The sequence below is a fragment of the Nomascus leucogenys genome, chromosome 19, assembly GCF_006542625.1.
Source record: "Nomascus leucogenys isolate Asia chromosome 19, Asia_NLE_v1, whole genome shotgun sequence".
NCBI lineage: Eukaryota > Metazoa > Chordata > Mammalia > Primates > Hylobatidae > Nomascus > Nomascus leucogenys.
Window position 1 is genome coordinate 16,064,658 of NC_044399.1, and position 20,991 is coordinate 16,085,648.

The 20,991-nt window shown below is 46.6% G+C and overlaps 1 protein-coding gene across 3 annotated transcripts in view; it reads right to left on the minus strand.

Moving 5' to 3' along the window:
- Positions 1-20,991, minus strand: part of FAM49A (family with sequence similarity 49 member A) — a 110,686-nt gene that overhangs the window by 63,232 nt on the left and 26,463 nt on the right. Inside the window, exons 1-2 of one of the 3 annotated variants that reach the window (XM_030799618.1) lie at positions 7,506-7,547; positions 5,637-5,792 (exon numbers count right to left, since the gene is read on the minus strand). The gene's annotated coding sequence lies outside the window, so the exon portion shown is untranslated. Of the gene's footprint in view, positions 1-5,636; positions 5,793-7,505; positions 7,548-20,991 lie in introns of those variants that run through there. The other 2 variants (XM_030799617.1, XM_030799619.1) reach the window with 2 other exon arrangements.

Below are 20,991 nucleotides of genomic sequence, written 5' to 3' on the forward strand. Positions count from 1 at the left end.
GGAGGATGCTGCCTCTAAAAAGAACACTGCCCCTTTCTCTCTTCACTCCCTCTTCTCAGCATCTTCTCTTTCTTTCTCTTTTTAAACAATCCTTTTGAATTTCTCCTGATATAAAAGGGAATGCTCACTCCCCCTGGGTACAGCCCGGGTTTTGGAGAGAATGGAGTCAGAGAAAGCACTTGTTGAGGTCTACTTTTCCTTAGAGAAGAAGAGAAGAAACCCAGGTCATATGTCTTGTCCCCAGCCCAGCCCATTAGGAAGAACAAATAGGGCCCCTAAGAACAAGAAACCAGACAGCCCTGGCTGTAAGGAGGGCAAGTGATTCTAAATGCATTTCAGTAAAGAGCATGTCACAGAGCTGCCCTTGTCTTCAAAAGACTCCATCAGAGCAAAGCACCCACCCCAAAGCCCCTCGCTGTTGAGATGTTTACGCCAACTAGAACTGAGGCATGGTTAGGTTTAGAGATGATTCTGTAAGGAGGGATGGCTGCCCAGTCTCTAGAACTAGAACTAGCTTCCTTGTAAGGTGGTGAGTTCCCCGTCCCTGAAAGCATGTGAGCAGACACCCGAAGGGAAAGATGTAGCTTTCAGAGGGCTTCTAGACATATGCTGCTCTGACTTCACTCTTGCCCGGTCCTGCATTTTGGAGTCCAGGTGAGACTCAAATCCAAACACAATGCTTAGTTTCATAATTTCCTCCTTGGTCTGCCTGAAGCCCCATCTGCTTGTGGAGAGGGTGATACACAGCATGAACAGTGCAAGAGGGGACAATTAGACAAGAGTTTGGATCTTGATGTCCTCACAGCTATGGGCTTTGGCCAAGCCATTTCCTCCCTGAGCTTCAGTCTCATCTTCTGTACCTGGTCCCAAGCTACTTCCTGGAGCTTGTGAACATCCAGTACCATGAAGTGCAGAGATCTTGGCACAACCAAGGAAGTGTGCAGGTGAAAGATTAAGTCTAGCCCATCCATTCATCTTCCAGCCAACAGGGGTGATGGGAGGTCAACTGCACCATGCTCTGAGCTAGGTTCTAGAATAAATTCTACATAATGTACACATATATACATACACACATATATACCCATATATACACACATGTAGGTACATGCATATGTACAGACACACGTACATAAAACCCTCTGTGTGTGTATACACACACACACACACACACACACATATTCCACCCCAAGTGTTCCACCCCAAGAGTTCCAAAGGGAAGGTAGCAGGGGAAATACAGTTTTCACTTAGAAAAAGCAGACTCGGGTCTCTGTAAAGCGGCATTTTACCACCAGAGAGCTATGGTGTAATCCATGCTGTTAAATGAGTGTTTCTGGATGATGAAGATGAATTCCTCCTCCTCTTCTTTCTACTTCTTTTCTTGGTCCCCTTACCCTATTCTGCTCACTAACACCTCCATAGGGTCAGAGAAAAGATCAATTCAAATTAATCAATTCACTTCTTTTTAGTCACTGTTGGGAACAAAGTGGGAGGATGAGGAGGTGGCTACTAATGGATTTTTGAAAAGCAGAGTTGAGGCATTATCTGAGCATGATGAGCAGGCTGGCTATTTCCTCCTCACCCATGACAGAGAAATGAATGTTGGCCCTTATTTATAGAACACAGTTCTGTACCTGAGCATCCCACTTCCAGCTCCTAACTCCTACTCATCCTTCAATGCCCAAATCATATGGCTCCTTTTGGAGCCTTCCCTGACTTTCCTGGGCAGAGAACACATTCCATCCTCTGCATTCACATCACTGTTCATGTCTGGGTTCTTATCTGCCATCTGCTTCTCTGACTGTTGGCTGCTTTTGTCTTTGTCACATGATTAGAAACTCCTTGAGGTGCTGACCACGTCCGATTTGTCCTGATGTTCACGGCCCAACACAGGGTGTGGCCCTTGGTAGATACTCAGATATTCCTGTTTAATGAGTGTGTAATTTCTAAAAGAACACTCTGATTTTAGTATTCAGTGGAGACAGGGTTAAGGAATGGATATTACTCATTCATTTTCTGATGAGAAGAAAACGTAACAAGACCTAAATCCCCCATTTCTACTAGAATAGTTTAAGTTTTTGCCAGCCAGTTCTAAGAGAAACAAAACTTATGTTCTAACCATTTCACAGCTATCTGTGTACTAAGACTGGGCATGAAATGACGAGTTTAACATTCACTACAACACCAATGGTGGGAAGGGTCATTGTATGCATCTGCTACCCACAGCCATCTCATTCAGTTGATCTGTGTGAACTTATTTTACAGCCAAGGAAACTATAATCTTATGATAATATATGAAAGAGGTATAAAATAAGCATTTTAAGGAACCAGGGTTTCAAATAAAATTAGGCTCTTTGCCTCTTAAAACTCCAATCCTAATAACTCATCCATTTTTGCTTAAAAACTGTGAGCAGCTCCAAGCTGTCCTCAAAACAGACTCAAACCACTTGGCTTGGTCTGGAAAATCCCTCATTCATACCCTCACCTCCCTCTCTAAGTGAGTTCCTCGGTCTCTCAGACTCACCTCTCCACATTCCACAGTCTCAGGAGGGAGGTGAAGGTGCACAGGATTCCCCAAGGCACAGTCCTTGCCTATGTATCTCCATCTCCCAGCCTGGAAATTCCTAACACCCTTCCCTGAAGCATCTTGACCTCCTTGCTTGGTTCCTGCCTGGCTACATCTCATCTCCAGGACTGAGTGCAGACAACCTGCTCCCAAGAAGCTTCTGTGGTTCCACCCCTCAATCTGGGTCAGGGACTCCTCCTCTGAGCTCCCCAAACACTCATTCCTAACGCAACACCGATCAAAGTGTGTTGTCTAGCCATTAGTGCATCTCCTGGTAAAGCCAGAAGCAACTCAACCGCAGGGGCTGACCTAGTCCTCATTTATCCCCAGTGCCTGGTGCAGCACTCACATAGAAGAGGCACTCATATATCTGCTGAATGAATGATCCTCCTTCTACCCCGAAGGCGAGACAGACCAATAGTCTATCATGTAAGTAAATTCCAAGAGAACAGGTAAAAGTGACCTGTGGGAGGTTCCAGTGGAAAATTCCTACTCTAGCAAATTGACTCCATGATGATCAAATTAAGACAACTGTTTACATCAACCTACTTTATCGATGCAACTTCCCCAAGAAGCTTTGATAGCACCAGGCCATGGAGTCCTAAGAATGGGGCCCAGACTCATTAATCTGCAGAGTCCCAGTAGCTAGGGCCCAGTAAAGGTTTTTGAATGAATGACTAACACTACATTGGGAAAGAGCTCTGGGGAAGAGAAAGAAAAGGTAGAAGAATCTCCAGAAAAGCCAGCCAGAACATAAACGCCCAAGTCCTTTCTGCCGTCACCTGATTCCACAGGCTCCTCATTCCTTCTGCTCCAATCCTACTGTCACTCGAGGTTGGGTAAAGCCCAAGCGCATAACCTGCTCAGAGATTTAGTTCTGGCTCTTCCTTCTAGCCTTGCTCCCTCACTTTCTCCAGATCCTGCCCAAATAATGCCTTATCCAGAGGTATTCCCTGGCACTGTATATAAAACAGTAATGCCCATTTCCCCCAACTCTCTAGCTCTCTGACTTAGCTTTATTTTTTTCTGCTTTATTTTTTTCATAGCAACTAATATTGCCTGATGTAATACATGCATGTTTGTTAGTTGTTGATGATCCCTTGACCCTACTTCAATGCAAGCTCCTTGAGAACAGGAACTTGGTTTTGTTCTGTCCTGTATCCCTATCACCAAGATAGCAAGAGCCACCCACTGCATGGTTCATGTTCCATGAACATCTATTGACTGAATGGATGACTGGATGAATGACTGCCTGAGAAAAGCTAACAGGCAAGGAAGAAAGCCCTGAATGAGCATGTGCTTGGACCCTGACTGTCTTGCTGAGTGCCAGGCCAGGATACTGCCCCAAATCAATTGACTCTTACTCTTGGTCTTGGATGTAGGCTAGCCTGAAGGGAAAAAGCCACTGGGAGGGAATTAGTTTTCAGCTAATACCTCATGGGACAAAGGGCTAGGAAAGTAGTAGTTCTAACTTTGGGTATGGCAGAGAAAACCTTCCAATGGCCAGGCTGGAGAGGCAATCTGGCTAAAGTCCAGGTGAGAAAAGGCTTCTATGGATGAAGAGCTCTGAAATAAAAAGGCTGTTAACAGTTTCTCTCCTTTTTAAATCATTGGGGCTTAACAGTATTTGTGGACAAGGCCTGTCCTAGATTTTATGCACAAGGCTCAAATGAAATCTAGATATGGGATCAAAGCTATATTTAAGTAGCTCTAAAAATGGGTAGGTAGGGAAAGGAGATGGTATTTGCTGAGGTCTCCTGTAAGCAAGAAACCATGCTCATGGGTGAATCTCACTTAATCCTTAACACCAGCTTATAACATGGAGTGTACTATCCCTACCTTACAGGTGGGGAAACAGAAGCTTGGGGATTTAAAATGGCGATTTAAGCAAAATCACTGAGCCAACACATAGCACAGCTGAGATCTGAAGTCAGGTGTGTCTAAGTCGCAAAGTTTTTCTCCTTCCTCTGAATTATGCTATAGCTCAGAAACCACTCTAGAGAAAGAAACTACAAGAGGAAGAAAGGAAGCAGGCATGAGATAAACATGTTCCCCAAAGAACAAGAGTCTGGCATAAGAAACAAGTCTGGGATAAGACAATCCTGGGAATGCAAAACAAGCTTTAGATATCACCTGGTCTTACCTTCTGTCCTATGCTTAGCTTCGTGAAATGCTTCTGGTTTTAGTTTTTCAGAAAAGGCAAGGTATCTAGCTGAAAAAGAAGAGTTTCAAGACAAAGGATAGCAGAAGATAACACCAAAAACTAGTGCAAGAGTGAAGATGTGTGTCCATCTCAGTGTGTTGGCATTTTTTTCGTGACTCCTGACCATGATTCCTTACGCTGGGCCTGCGTAAGGGAGATGTGTTAATATACCACAGTCCAGGCAGCTGAACGCTTGACCAAACTTTAGTCATCTGGGAGGGAGGTCAGCCTACATCAGGTGCAATTCCAATGAAGACATTCTAGTAGATGTGGCCACATTCCTTGCACATAAGAAGGAAAGGATCCATAAGTGACTCGGAGGAGGGGAGAGAGAAGAGCAATAAGCAGACAGAGCCATTGCGTTGGTGGTCAGGAAAGCGGGTGATGAGAGTGGTTAGCTGCAGCCTGTCTGCTGTAAGCGCTCTTGGATGAAACTTCATGAACTGAATTTGTTTCTAAAGATGTTGTAGCAGGTGGGATGCAAATCCGTCCTCTGACATGGGATCTAAATTCCATCTCAGATTGGCTACCAAAGGACCTCTCCTCCTACTGTCTAAATCTAGTTGGCTAGCATGGGCAGAAAGGAACACTAAATGATTCTGCAAGGAAAAAGGAACCTAGATCTACAGCTCGACTCTGTTCTTCCCCTGCATGTAATTCTCAGCTACCCTCTTTCATTCCTTAACCCTCAAAAGACTCAAGATAGCACAGATCCCACTCAGAATACAGCTGTAGAACCCAGAGCCTTGAACCCTTTCCTTAATACTTTCATGTCTTTCATAACATAAGCATGCATATGACATACTTCCTGCGGTATAATGATGGTTATCAGTGTGCTACACGTTATAACCAAAGTCAATTGTTTCTTACCTGGAAATATCTCCTGTGATTCAGTTTCACCAATCCAGGCTGATGGGATGAACCAGCTTAGCTGCTGTCTGGCCAAAGTAAGTTGGACTTCCCAAATCAGGACAGTGGCCTCCTAGAGTCCTGTAGCTTTTCTGTTCTTAAGATGGTGGTACCCTGCTAAAAAGGGAATGCAAGTCATGTTACTGTGAGAAGCAATTTCCTATTCTCCACTAGTCACAATATATTTTTTAAGGAGTGCAGAGAGTCACAAGATCATAGATTATCAGGCCTGAAGGACATCTAAGAGACAGTCTTGTCTAATTCTTTCATTTTATAATTAGGGGATTGAGGCTCACAGAAGAAACCAGCCTCACTCGGGGACTCAGCAGTTTGGGAGTTGAATCCACACTGGAACATGTCTCTGACTCTCTGGCCTTTGACATATTTTTTAAATGCAGCCATGTGGTCAGGCTGACTTCTCAAACAAGTGGTCATTGACCTTGAATGGGAAGTCTTTTTATTTTTTGTTTAACAGATTTTGAAAAAGGGAGGTGGCACTTTTTCCAGATTGCTGTTTTTGTAGTTTCACCCCTGGGAGCTAAATTAGTAAAACAGCCCACCTCAGGCATGTGGTTGGGATGGTTCTCCCTGTTTCTCATTAGAAAAATATTGTTATAAAATACCATGACCCATGAACACAGTGACACAGTGGGGAGTGAGTGCTGCTCTTCAGCGAGAAGCATATGTGGCCCCACGTGTCTCTCTCTCTCTCTCTCTTTCCCTCCATGTTTCAGAGAAACACAGCAACAGACATGAACTCTTTTTCCATGAGTATCATTTATTGCTTTTTCCATGAGTATCATTTATTGGCTCCTGTGCATTTGAATGGCCACTCCTTTGTGCAGAAAACCAAATCATAGAAAATAGAGGGGAGCTCTCACTTATTAAGCAAATATCTCTCAGGCATACCATGAGAATTGTATAGATATACTTTCTTATTAATTTGTCCTCAAAAAATCCCAGTGAGATACCATTAATTCCATTTTTCCAAAGAGGTAGGAAACCAATCTTTCAAGAGCTAGGATGATCTGCAGAGTCAAAAAGAGATACGATGCAGAGGCAGAAATAAACTCATGCCTCCTAAATCTACTTTTTGCTATCTAAACTGAACTATATAGTTTGTTACTAGGGCAAACACTAGAGTTGTCTGTTTTTTCCAATGTTTCAGCTCAAATGCATGAGACAGTTCTTTAAAGCTGAAATTGTTGTAAGGGCATGAAAGATTATTCTTATTAGATTCTCTTTCTGACGGGGGTGGGGGATGGTGGTGGGGCTTGTGGGGGAAGTAGGGGTCTAAAGTCCAAGACTTCCTGCCAGGCTCCCAGCTGGGGCTCCCAGGCCCCCAGAGGCTGGGCTGGTTCTGGCTCTCAGCAGCAGGGGCAGCAGCAAGAGGGCACCTCAGGAAGTCACAATTATCAACGCTCCCTGGCTCAAGGCTTTGTTCCTGTTCTCAGACAACAAGGGACATGCCAGGAGAGATGGGGTGGGGGTGGAGAAAGAGGAAGAAAAAACAGGAAGTGAAGTGGGGGAGGAGGGAAGGAAATGATAGAGAAAACACAGCAACTCTGAAATGTCCTTGGCTTGATGAGAAAGTGATTTCTGAGTGGACGTTAGTGGAGCTGGGCCCTGCATTTTAGGAAACCGGATTGTGATGGTAACAGGGTGGGGCAAAGATGTTTACTTCCTCCAAACTCAGGGTTGGGGTCCACAAATTCCATTTCCCACCACCGAGCACAGCCTGGCACAGGGCTGTTTTCCACACCTCAGGTGTAGACACGGAAGGTGGTGAATTTCCAAAGAAGGATTCTGGGGTAAGGCCCTGTTCCTCACCTCTTGACTGTGGCTGAGGGGCCAGGCATGTCACAAAAGGATCTGGAAACAAGAGAAAAGCTCTCAAAGTGATCAGGTATCAGGGAGAGCTATCCCATCCTCACTGCTTTTTTTTTTTTTTTTTTTTTCCTCAAATGTCCTCAAAATTGAACCCATTTTCAGTGTGCATGACTGGGATGGATTCACTCAGCTGGGTTCAGCACAAATGCTGCTATCTTCCACTACAAAACTAAGAGGATCAGTCAGGCGGAACACTGGGTTTCCTCCTGATCATGATTCTAAGACACCTCCTGCTTGTTTTCCTATCCACTTTGTTCACTCCATTTACTTACTGAGGCTTACAGAAATTCCCCAACTCCAAATGCACATTGTAAAGAATGACAGTCACCTGGCAACTTGGAACAACCACACACAGAGATGACCCTAATAATAACTTAATAATGGAATACCACTTCTACTAATGCTAATACTATTCATAGACCCCTGATGGGCACCAGGGGGTAGGGAATGCAGAGCCCCTCATGGGTAAGCCATTACATACCGGTCCCCCCTACTCCAGCGGGTCCCCCATACTGGCTATGCATCTACGAAGCTAACAAAAAATACAGACCCAATCCAGAGTAGCGGTCAGGAAACTTGTATGGTTAAAAATCTTCTGAGAGGGTTTTAGTGTCACCAACCTGGCTCTGATCTATGGACTAGCATTCAGTTAACATGGACCCCCACTCAGCTCTCACCCTCACCCCACCTTCTCCCACCTTACAGATGCAACCACAAAGGCTCTCCAAGGGCAGGGGCTCACTCCAGGTCCCACAGCTAATGGCCTCCCAGGGATCTGCCCCACTCCTCCAAACCAAACATAGAACGACAAAAAGTCAGCATATGTTTGAGAGGACTCCAAGCCTTCTGAAGCAATTGCTGATGGTTTACTGTGTGAGTCACCCCGGGGCCAAGTGTCCATTAGGGAGAACAGAGAGCAAGGGGCGAAAAGAAACTGAAAACTCTCATCTCGCATCTCCACAGGCAGCACAACCTCACATATCACCAGCAACACCAGCATGCATTTGCTCCCATCCAAGCAGTCACAGGTGGCCCAGGCTATTTCCACAGTGCTATGCCCTGTGCTTGGCCTGGTGGGGATTCACATCACCCAACACAATCAGGAGTTTGCCCTTCTGTAGCACCTGACAGCCAGTGAAATGCTTTTCCATATCTTTTCACCTTTGCTCATTTTGAGAGTGGTACAAAGCTGAGGGGTAATCACCCCAGTTTATAAATGGAGAAGCCGAAATCAGAGACAGGAGGTGCCTTATCCAGAGTCTCAAAACAGAACTAGGGCCTGAAATAGGCATCTCCTGTCTTCCAGTCTAGCGACCTTTCCCTGTGTCCTGTCCCTCCCCACCCCATTCAGGGGAGGGCTAGGGAACAGCTTCAAACGGCTGCTGCCTTCCCCTTCTGAACGGCTTTGGAAATTGAAAAGCAAGGCACAACAACTGAAGGGAAGGCAATATCCACTATGAGAGGCCGAAAGGGCCCCAAAGACCGCGTCCCCACCCTCCAGGGTGGGCAGTCAAGGGACACAAAGTCCAGGGTGGGGCATGCTTGTGCCCACAGTTCACCAACAGCAGAGCTTAGACTGAGTCCCTCAATGCCAGCAGCACAGACCAACACTGAGAAACCAGAAGGGGCAGGTGTTTAGATAATAAAAATAGCTAACACTGATTAAGTACTTACCGTGTGTTGGGCTTTGTTTAGCGCTGTACATGTAGCGACTCCCTGAAACCTCATGGCAATCGAACTAGGTAGGCATTATTATTGTCCCCTTTTACAGATGAGGTAACTGAGGCACAAAATGGTTAAGTCACTTGTCCATGGGATTTAGCTTTTGAGTGATAGAGTCAAGGTGTGAATTTAAGCAGTCTGGCTCAAATTCTGCAAAGCCAAACAGTGGAAAGAAAGAGAACAAAGCAAATACACTAGGAACAGATGACACCTTCCTTCAAAAGGAGAGAAGGAAGATAGGAGACTCTCCAGGCAGGAAAGACTGAGAGCTGCTGTGCAGGCAGAATTAGGAATTTGGTACCTAGTCCCCTCTGGGTAGCAGCCGACCAAGGTCAGCCAACACCAGTAAATGACATCCTGGTGTTGGTGTTTACACAGCACCACTGTGGGAGGAGGGAGTGGCTGGGCCAGGGAGGGGATGAAGGGAGGGCCTGAGATGGGAGAGTCACCAGGATGGGTGGAGGGGATGATGCCTTGGGAAGCCAATTCCTATGTCCCAGAGGGATGGAGCAGCTGGGCAGGCAGGCAGGCGGTTCCCTTTCTGCATCCCCAGCACCAGCAGTGCACACATGCCCAGGACACCAGGCTTCGGGGATGCCACTGGGCTTCAGCCTCATGAAGCCCGGGAAGCCAGGAAAGACAGGGGTCATCTCTCACCATTTCCACAACGAAGAGCTAAAGCCAAAAATAGTCAGGGTCCTAGAATAATAACAACAACAACAGCCACCATTTGTTGGCAGGTTATGATTTGTCAGGAAATATGCTAGATGTGTATATAGATTATGTAAAAATGATACCAACTCTGAGAGGTCCATATGATTATTCTTAATTTACAGTTGAGGAAAGTTAAGTAATTCTGTAAAGGTCAAAGCTAGCAGGCTATGAGGAAGGATCTGAACCACCATTTATCGGACTGAGGCCCCTGATCTCACCTCAAAGCTGTGTGTGCTGTGAAATGGTTAAGTGACTTAACCACAACCGTGCAGCCGTGCTAACCCACAGCCAGCTTCTGGGCTGTGAGAGCACATGGGCACAGGCGTTTACGTCCACATACTCCCTACACTACACATCCACAGTAAGTGCTGCTAACCACTTTTATATACACAGTCATACAGTTGGGGTGATTTAATGGTTTATCATCCAAATGAGGATACCTCTGAGAGTGAAAGGGGGCCCTTTTAATAATATTGCTGGGACAACAGGCAGACACCAGGATGGTCCTAGGCATGTAAGAACATGCAGTCACCCGAATACAATCCAGACTCCCACAGGCTGGTTACTTTTATGTCCAGTCGTGTTGGTAGAGGACCCTTCTGGGCAATGCCTTGCTTCCCAATCCACACAAATACTCCTTCCCAAAAATTCACTCTCCCTGTGTTCACCTGCCTGTCTTCTGAATTCACGGAGCTTGCTGGCCTTATAGATAAACAGGCTGATGCCACTTGGTTATAAAGCAGTCATGCTGTGGTTTGAGAAGGCAGGGTGTCACTAACTGAAACAGTGTATTTTAAAAGACTGGTGGGTTCCTTGTGCCCTGGCAGCCCGGAACCCTAATACCCAGCTGTTCTGATAAGCAGCCAGTCCCTCAAGAGTGAGGGCTCTGTGGCTGTCCCATTGAGGACAGCCTGAGACAAGCAGATGGGGAACCAGCACAGGAGTACAGATGCCACCACTACTGGACCTCCTGGAGAAACCGCCGTCTACTGGGAGGACATAGACCTGGGGTCCTCAGGGGACAGGCGCATCTCTGAGACAAGGCCTGGCCTTTTTCTGCTGCCAGCAGGCACCGATCATGCATGGAGGTGAGCAGCTCTAGCCTGGTGAGAGATCCTCCCTTTCCCCCTGACGGGGCCTAGTGGGGAAGGAGGTGGCATTTAAAGCTTGTTTTTGTTTTACTCTTTCCCTAAGAATCTGCCTTCTTAGGAATCTCTGACCAAGAGGAAGGAAGAATCTGCTGTTCTTTTGAAGCCAGGAAGTCACTCTTAACAAACTCTCCCATCAATACAGGTAAAGTGCAGAGCTAATGAGAAAGCAGAGGGCATTTGTCTGTTCTCGGAAGACACCGTTTCTGGCATATGTTTAATCATGGAGCATCATAGGACCTCGAGGCCAGGGATTTTCAGAGGCCCCAGCGAAGCCTGCCAGCTCCTAGCAGCCCTAGAAACTGGCAGGGCTCTTGGAGGCACTGACGGGCAGGGCTCTGGGCCCTCATCCTGCAATAAAAGGAATAGAGATACTTTTTACCTGTTTTGTGTGGGGACTTCTGCAAGTGATGATTTTTTGGTAAATAGACCCTTTTTCCAAATTAGGCCACATGCACAGGTTGTGGGAATTAGGGAATGCACTTAGATTCTTACCAGTTACCATTCAACACACAACAGCTGTGATTATGACCATATGTTATAATGTTATTCTGGGGGATGCTTAAGACCTAGAGAAGGAAAGGATTTGTCTGATGCCACCCAGCATGCAGCCTTCCCATGGTGGGAAGCCCAGCATAGAAGGAGCCCAGAGACCAGATGGTGACTAACTGGGAGTGGCCGTGGCTCAGGCAGTACTAGACAGTCAGAGGCCAACACGCCGGTGATGATGGTGATGGGGCAGAAGATACCAACCCTTATTCACTGAGCATTGACTGTTTGCCAGGCATGGTCTAGACATCACCTGGATGTTCCACCAGCCCTCTTCCCACTCTTGCTGGAAATGGCAGTGCTCCTATTATCCACATCTTACAGATAAGGAACTGGACGGTCACTCAGAGAGGCTGAGTGATGAGCTCTGGGTTAATGGCGAGCAGATAACGAAGTGCGCATTTGGACTCACATCTGAGGGACCCCCACCTGGGCCCTGACCACTGTACTCTACAGCAAAGGAGAGGACCCAGGCCACCCTCAGAGGTGGCATTTATGAGTCATGGGGTGGGGAAGGCAGTTGCAAGTGGCAAATGGTAGCAGAACCAGAACAAGAGCTCAGATCTCTACTCCTGGGCTCACATTAGTCCCATTTCCCAAGGCTGTGGTTTAACATCTCTCTGTGGTCTTTGTAACACCTGAATAGCCATTAAGGTGAGTGCACCCATGTTCAGGGCAGGAGAACACCTGCCAAACTGGCTGCAGCAATCAGGAAACTCCACCAAGCTTTTCGATGAGTTCACATTGCACTGCCTGAACATAACCGCGGGGGTGGGTTCCTTCTCCTTCAGACTGCATTTCAGAATGTCAGTTACACCAGGTCTCCTTTGAGTGAGGAAGTGGGAGACACATTAGAAACCCAAGGAGGCCAGCTTCCTCTTCTCTGACAACCCCAAGCAACAGAACAATTGGATGCCAGACAAAGGGGCAATTTACCTCCCCTCTTCCCATCCACGGCGCCAACTACAGGAGCATCACCATTAGGGAGGGGTAATGGGCACACCTTAAGCAGGTGTGAGATGTCAGCAGCTGACAGCCTGCCTTGTCTCCATCAGGAAGGCAGCAATAAGACGAAAACCAACAGTCTGGGCTGAGTCTGAGCCTGACCACTCCCAGGTGATGCAAGCCAGGAGGATGCCTTGACTTAGTCTTGACCTGGGTCTACCCCTAACTTGGCCTTGGCTGGGCTGTGTGACCTTTAGTCAGTCACTACTGTCAGATCCTGAGATACAACACCTGTTAAATGAAGATCATATGGAGATATATACCAGCAAGCCTCTTTGGACTACTTTGAAAACCAAATGAGCTATTATATTTGTGTTCGTGTTTTATCTCCACCATTGGGTGGAAAGTTACTTAATAGGAGAGGTCATGTCTCATTCATCTTTACAAATGATTGTAACTAGGCCAGAGCCCTGCACAAATGAGAAGAGGTGATGGTTGAATTTGTAAACTTCAGCTTCTCTGAGGGCAGTGAATAGCCCAGAGTAGCTGGGGTGGAAGGAAAGAGATGACAGAGATACAGTGAGTGGAAAAAGAGGCTGTTGTTAGACTGTGGAGGGCTTTACACATACTAATGCTTCTAAATTTCATCTGTAGCTGGATGGTAAGCTGATATCCCAAATGCTTTAGTTAGCATTAGTGGAGGATGGGGCTTCAGAAAGAGCCTGGGGTCTCAAGCCCAACAATCATGAACCTCAGTCTCAGGTCTTTGGAGCTAAGCCTTAGTGGCCTTACCTGCAAAATGAGAATAACAGCTTCATTCCAGGGTCATTAGGGGTACCTAGCATTTAAAGTGACCAGTGCAATATTTAGTATCTATTTGAATTTCAGCAAATACTACTGCCCTAAATGAGTGAGGCCAAGCTGACCTTGACTATCAGATGTAAAGGCATGTTACAGAGGTTCTAGGCCAACGCTGCCTTGGAGTGAGAAACTAAGCAATGGTACCATGGCCATACTGCAGTGAGGACAATCTAGAGTCAGTCTGGCTACAGTCATGTGTTGTCCAAGTTTCCAGCAATCGTGGTATGCTCTGGCATATCCTGTGAACACCTATAGCCCTCATGTACCCAAAGGCCACATGGTGTCACATGGCAAATACCCCCTGAGTCCCACAGACCACCTCAAAGCTTCCCCGTGCCCCAGCCTGCAGCACTATCTACAAGGGACACTGTCAGGTGGCTTCTGTTGGGTGTTCTGTAGAGACCACTTATGCCATAAGGCCGGCTAGGAGGCACAGCACTCTGGGCTGAGAAGCAGGAGATCTGGGTTCCAGTTCCACATGGCAAGTGACTTGCCCTCTGCACAGTGGCTGAACAGTCTTGGGACTCTCAATGCCTAGAAGTGCCCTTCAGCGGAGTGTTTCTGTAAGAGCTTAACCTAGGATATACACTGCCATTTGAGAAAGTCATGTTCTTATCAGGCAAACCTCTGCTAAAACTACCCTGACAATGAAGCCCCTTCTATAGAATGCTCCTGTTCAAACCCAACAGGAATATGCTGAAGTTCAGAGGGTGCCTGGTTTCTAGTTTTCACCTGACCAATTCCGGTCTGTGCCACCTCAGGTGAGTCACTACACACCCATGAGCCTCAATTTCCTCATGTGAGCCTCAGAGGCAATGATGTATCGCTCATACTATTTTCTAGCAAACTGTTTCCTAACACTTCCCAGAAAGTACAAATCTCATTTTATTTGGATACTCTGAGGTTGGTCATCCTTCATCTTTGTGGGAAGAGTCAGACACACTTTCACAAAGCAGGCACAAGGGAAAATGAAAAACTTCCATAATTCTTGGGAAGCCGGAGAGAGTCAGAGTCCATAGGATGAGGAATGATTGAGAATGCACCCATAACAGCTGGGAGCCGGCTTATCTATGATGCTGGCAAGGGTCACCCCTGGCCTCAGCAGACAAACACTGGCAATTGTGCTCCAGACAATAGCACAGCTGCTCTTGTTCCTGGGCTTCCTGCTGTGAGGCAAAGCAGGGGTCATATGATCAGTATTCAGCATTGCATTCGTCCCCACGATGCAAAGGGATTCTGCCTTCCCCAACAGCACAGGGCTGCAGGAGGGGGTGCACACCCCCCACCCCAGTGAGGGGAGCAGTGGATAGAAGAATGGATAAGGATAAGATACCCACAGAAACTGACTACAGGAAAATGCAGTTTCCATGTGAGAACCACCACCTCTAACAAAATCCATATTCCTAAGCTGAGGGTACAAGTTCTTCCATAAACAACTGCATACTAATTAGAGCCATCCTTTATGTAAACTCCCAGCTTAAGCCCAAATGTGATTTACTGCAGCTTTGTCCTCTCTTGCCCTGCCCTGCAGCCTAGACTTTCACCCCCAACCCTGTCTACCATCCTTCAAGGCCAGCAGCAGAGTCTTACTTCCTCCATGAAGTGTTCTCTGATACCGACCTAAGACCGCAATCCATACTGACCTCTCCCTTTTCTGAACTCTCATAGAACTTTCTGTCTGTGCCACTCAGCATTTAGTGCCTATGAGTTGTCTCATGACTTTTATTTATTTATTTATTTTTGAGACAGGGTCTCGTTCTGTCACCCAGGCTGGAGTTCAGTGGCATGATCTCGGCTCACTGCAACGTCCACCTCGAATAGTTGGGATTACAGGTGCAGGTCACCATCACTGGCTTTTTTTTTTTTTTGTAGAGAAGGGGTTTTGCCATGTTGCCAAGGGCTGGTCTCAAACTATCTGCCAGCCTCAGCCTCCCACGGTGCTGGGATTACAGGCATGGGCCACCGCACCCAACTACCTCATCACTTTCTGACAGGACTGTTACATCAATCCCCTAACTGGTTTGATCCTGCTTGAGCTGTGGCCCTGTCCTCTGCAGAAAAAACTTTTCAAAACACACATTTGATGATGTGTCGTCCCTGCTTAAAACCCTTCAAGTATTTCCTACCACCTTCATGATAAAGTCCAAATGCCCTACCACGCTCCTACCCTTCCCCTGGGAGTATCCACATTCCAGTCACACCAAAGTGTTTCCCAAGGTTATATAATGAGGTGATATCAAAGGCAGGAGGAGAACCTGGATCGCTGAATAACTAGCTGAGGGTTCTTCCTTCAGTCCCAGGTGCTTCCCAGGCTAATGTTGGACCACAGATAGGATGACTAGGAGCACATGACACTGAGTCACGGTCAAGGTGAAAAAGTCAAGACCAACTAAGTCTTTCGGCTTGATAAGCTTACACTGTTGACAGCCAGCCGATCCACCAAGCAACCAAGTGGGCAGTAGGCATCTGAGACTCAGGCAGAGGTTCATCTACTCTTTATACCAACAGTGGGAAGGGGTTCACTATTTCTCCTTTTGCAGGTGTGGAAAATGAGGCTCCCAGTGGTCATAGCTGCTGTCTGGACTAAAACACCAGCCACACCCCTTCTCTTATATTCCAGAATGGTAAAATCCAACAGCCCCCCGCTGTCAACACTTTGATGCCTCCCAAGCATCCTACGGTAGACACATCTGATGGCGAGTAACAGCACCTAGTCCCTGCCCAAGAGACCATTCTGTCCAGGACCCCCTTCTGGGGAACTTCATTTCTGCTCTAAGACCAGAGCTATCCCATGACTTTTCTAATTCCTTCAACGGAAAGACTGTGAAAAGAAACTTTCATTTAACAGAAGAGAGGGAAAACTCCACTCTAACTGCTTTATGTTTATCCAGAGAAGTTATCAAAAACTCTTACCAGGCGACTGCTTTCCCCACAGCACATCACAGTGATAAGTGCATGTGTCTGGGGGTGGCAGAACAAGGTCCAGAGGAGAGCAAGACTAATACGTGATCAGCAGCACACATGGAGCTGGGGGCATTCTGAGCTGGCTGGCACCAGCTCACCAGAGCCAACTGTATAGATCCCTTCCCAACTTCACATTCAGCGAGGCCATGGAAGTAGCTTGAAACCAGCCATGGTGGAAGTATTCACACCATGGAAATTGTCTCACGCTCCCAGCAAGTTTGTTTGGCTTTTGTTTATCCCAGATAATTGGTTATTAAGCATTTAGGAGCAAACCACTGAATGGATCCATAAGATGGACACTGGGTTGGGAAGACAAGACTTAAATTGTAGCTAAAGCTCTACCTCCAACTCACTGTTTGACTTGGGCAAGTTTCTTCCTGGTCCTAAGTTTCCTTAACTGTAAAAGACATAAAGAGCACTTTGGTAAATGTAAAATAGGGAGGAGACATTTGGCAATGTCTGCAGACATTTTTGGTTGTCACAACTGAGGTAGATGTGGTGCTACTGGACAGGGATGCTGCTAAGCATCCTCCCGCGCACAGGAAAGCCCCTCCTCCTCCCTTAACAGAGACCTACTTTGCCCAACATGTTACTAGTGCCAAGGTTGAGAGATCCTGATGGGGAGATATTCTCACAGTAGCCCATTGAAATACCTTGAACACATCAGCATGCAGAAGGAAAATAAAAGGAGTCAGCTTGCAGGAACCCTGGGAGGGCAGTGGTGTAAAACATTGCCACGGATGCTACAGGTTTACAATGCAAGGATGAGGTAGATCTCTTGCCCTAACATAGTGCCGGGAACATCATAGGTGCTCAGTAATCATTCGCAGGAAAAGCAAATGTGTCTAGTTGAAATAACAATGCAGTCTCTCTTTAGCAAGCCTATACTCCAGTGTGTGTGCATCCCCCCACAGTGACACCAGGCAGAAGAATCTGACAAGTGTCTATTCACCTCCTCTCACCTCCTCTGGGAGGGTAGTGAAAAGACACGGTGTGAAGTTCCAGCCCTGGAGACTCAGGTTAGACAAATAATCACTAGCCTGGCATCCAGAGCAGTGATGGTCAGAAGAGCAATTTTATTTAAGTCACTTTCTAATAGGAGTTGAAGCATTTTAAAAAGTGAGGTTTTCAAAGGCTCCTCTGGGGAGGCAATTGTCAAAAACACACAGCAGGCAACCTTGCTTTCGACACATTCAAAGCCACTTTTTAAAGACAATCCTTTTCTTCTCTGTACCACTTGGGATTGAAAATGCATATAGCACAAACCACCAGAAGCGGAAACAGCGTTGGGTAATAAATGCGACCGACATTGTGGCAAGCACGGGGAACTGCAACAGAATCTGATCAGGCTGGCACCACTCAGACATGCACAAGGAAAGAGGCAATGGCAGGCAGCATATCTACTGTCCCTCAGCCTCTGGGGTCTGGAGTCAGCGAAAGTGGGGGGTGAGGTGTAACCACAAGCCGTTCCTGGAAGTCCCTTGCAAAACTCCGGATTCTGAGTTCTCACACTAAGAGAGGCAGCTGATTTCTAAACAAGCAGATGACAGAACAGAGGACCTCCCTCTGTGTCTCCCTGAAGATCTGAATCTGACCATAAACCATCTGACTCACAAAGCCCTTTAATTAAAAGCCCAAGGGCCTAGACCTAATTCGAGATGTGGCAAGACCCAGTGGCTTCTCAAGCACCAGAACTGTGAGCAGATTAATGGGGATAATTTCGCCCTTCCTGGTCTATAAATGACAACTCACTCAACTATAAATCAGAGGCACTGAATGCCAGAGCTGGAAGCCACCTGGGCAACCCTCTGCCCAGCCCCTTGCTTTGTGAATGAGGAGCCCATGGTCCAGATAGGAGGCCGATTGCCCCAGGCCTGGTCCTGAGTTTCTTACTGACTTTCAGCTAAATGCAGCTTTCTTGGTGTCCAGTGCTGAGTCACCTATCTATTCAGAGAAAATGTTTTTGTTGAGGTCTCTATACTCCCTCTGCAAGGCTTACTCAGAACTCCGGACAAGCTGGTTACAATCCATCTGGGACCTAGGGCCACAGGTTGGAAGTAGGACAACTTCAGGGAAAGAAATTACCCTTGCCTGGGCAACATAGTAAGATCCTATCTCTCCCCCTACCCCTTGCCAAAAAAGAAAGAAAGAAATACAAAACATTAGCTGGGCATGGTGGCATGCGCCTGTAGTTCCAGCTACTAGGAAGGCTGAGGTGGCAGAATCACCTGAGCCTGGGAAGTTGAAGCTGCGGTGAGCCATGATCATGCCTCTGTACTTCAGCCCGGGTGACAGAGCAAGACCCCATTTCAAACAACAAAAAATAGCCAAGAAATTTCCAAAATCCCCACATACCAGGAGCTGGCTATCTCCTGGGCTGAGTTTGGCCCCTTTCATCACTCCTCTGTCATTCATTCCTCACATCCACATCCCAGCACAGTGGATCTTGTGATGCCCAGGCTAAGTGAGATAAAGAAATCTGCTTGGCCAAACAGCTAATGGATTTCTTTGATTGCAATGCTCATCAAACTCTTTTCTTTTTAACTTAAAAGTTGTAATATCTAAAGCAGCAACAAGATGAATTCTAGGGACTGAGTGTTTGTATCCCCCTAAATTCATATGTTGGAGCCTACATTCCCAATGTAATGGTATTTGGAGGTGAGGGAAGATTCTTTGGGAAGAATCAGGTCATGAGGATGGAGCTTTGTGAATGAGATTAGTGGCCTTCTCAAAACGGACACAACAGAGATGATGTTTTTCTCTCTTCACCATATGAGGCTGCAATGAGGAAACAGCCATCTGCAAGCCAGGAAGCCAGCTCTCACCAGACACCGGGTCTGCCCACAACTTGGTCTTGGACTTCACAGCCTCCAGAACCGTGAGAAATGTATTTCTGTCATTTAAGTACTCCAGTCTATGTAATCTGTTACAGTATCCTGAACTGACTAAGCCAATGACTTCTTCAGTAATGACAAAATAATTTTGCCACATATTATTAACAAACCCCTAATATATTGGATTGCAAACTTGAATTTTTTCATGCTAATAATGGCTAATACTTATACATATGATTTATGTACCTTTCATTATACAAAATAATCTCTCATTAACAAAATAGCTTCAAGTAGCATCTACCACTCTCATTTTACTGGTGCAGAGACAGAGGTCCAGAGTGCTCAGGTGAATTTTCTGAGATCACACAGCCAGTCAATGGCAGAAGAGCATCTGATCCTGAACTCTGTGTCCTTCACCAGGGACTGTGTCCACTTAGGGACCAATCAGATGCCACAGACCCTGGAAATCAGTATGTTTCATTAACATGTCTGCTGAGTGTGGTGCTGAGGGCCTGGGTAATGAGGGGTGATGGGTGGCGTGGCAGATGTGACCCCATCTTGGGGTTTGGAAGGAGCCACACACCTGAATGGCACACAGTTACCGAAGCCTACCTCTTAGGTAAAGCCTTTGAGGTGCATTCAGACAGAGGAGCGGTAAGAAGGAGAAGGAATCTCACTGGAGCCCACCCTGCAGGCTGTAACTGGTTTCCGGAATTTCTTCCACCCCTGGGGATGAAGATTCAGAGAACAAGGTATGGTACCTCCATCTTGGTTGCTAACAGCCCATAAGCTTCCAGGAAATATAAACACAGGAAATGACGATTAACTACAGTGTGGCAGTTGCACAGGCTGGTGTGGAAGCATCCTTGGTGGGCACCCGACTCCACCTGTGTGACGGGATCTGGCCGGGAAAAGCTTCCTGGAGGGGCTGGGGCCTAATCAAAGTGTGAATTTCATACACCACTAAGGGAGGCTTTGAGGATGTGAAGTGGGAATAGGGTGTTCAGGCAGACAGCACAGGCCTTGAAAATGAACAAGTGACAAAGCTCCTCATGTGAGGAACTCTGAGTGAAGGGGTGTGGCTGGAGCATAAGAAATTGATGGGTTGGACTGGGAGGGAGGCTTGCACCTCATGTGAGGCAGGGGCTGGGTGGACCACAGAGGGCCCAGCAAATCCTTGTAAAGGAATCTGCATTTTGAACGTAGGGTTTTACCTTTTATTATTTTGCAGAGACAGGGTGCTATTGTCAGGTTTGTATTTTATATCATGTGAGTGTGGAGTGTTGTGTGTGTAGATCTAGATCTATATCTACGTAATATCACTACTCTGGCAGTAGTGCCCTTAGTCAAGTGACTTCACCACTCTTTCAATTATTTTCTCTCTAAAATGGGAAAAACATGATGTGCCCTCCATATCTCAAAAGTGTTGTAAGAATAAAGTGAGATAATGAATAAATAATTATTAAAGATAAAGAAAATGACAAACTTATATAAAAAATTATATCTGGATTCTCTCAAGGCTGCATACAGAAAAGCTCAGAACTTTAAAATATCCACTTCAAAAGAATAAATTGGGAGGGAGAGTATGAAGCATGGAGCAGAGAAAGCCACTTCCTGCAGCTGTCGCTGTCACTGTCTGGAAGGCCCTGCCCAGCAATGCACTCTGGTAATCGCTCGTCCTCTGCTCCC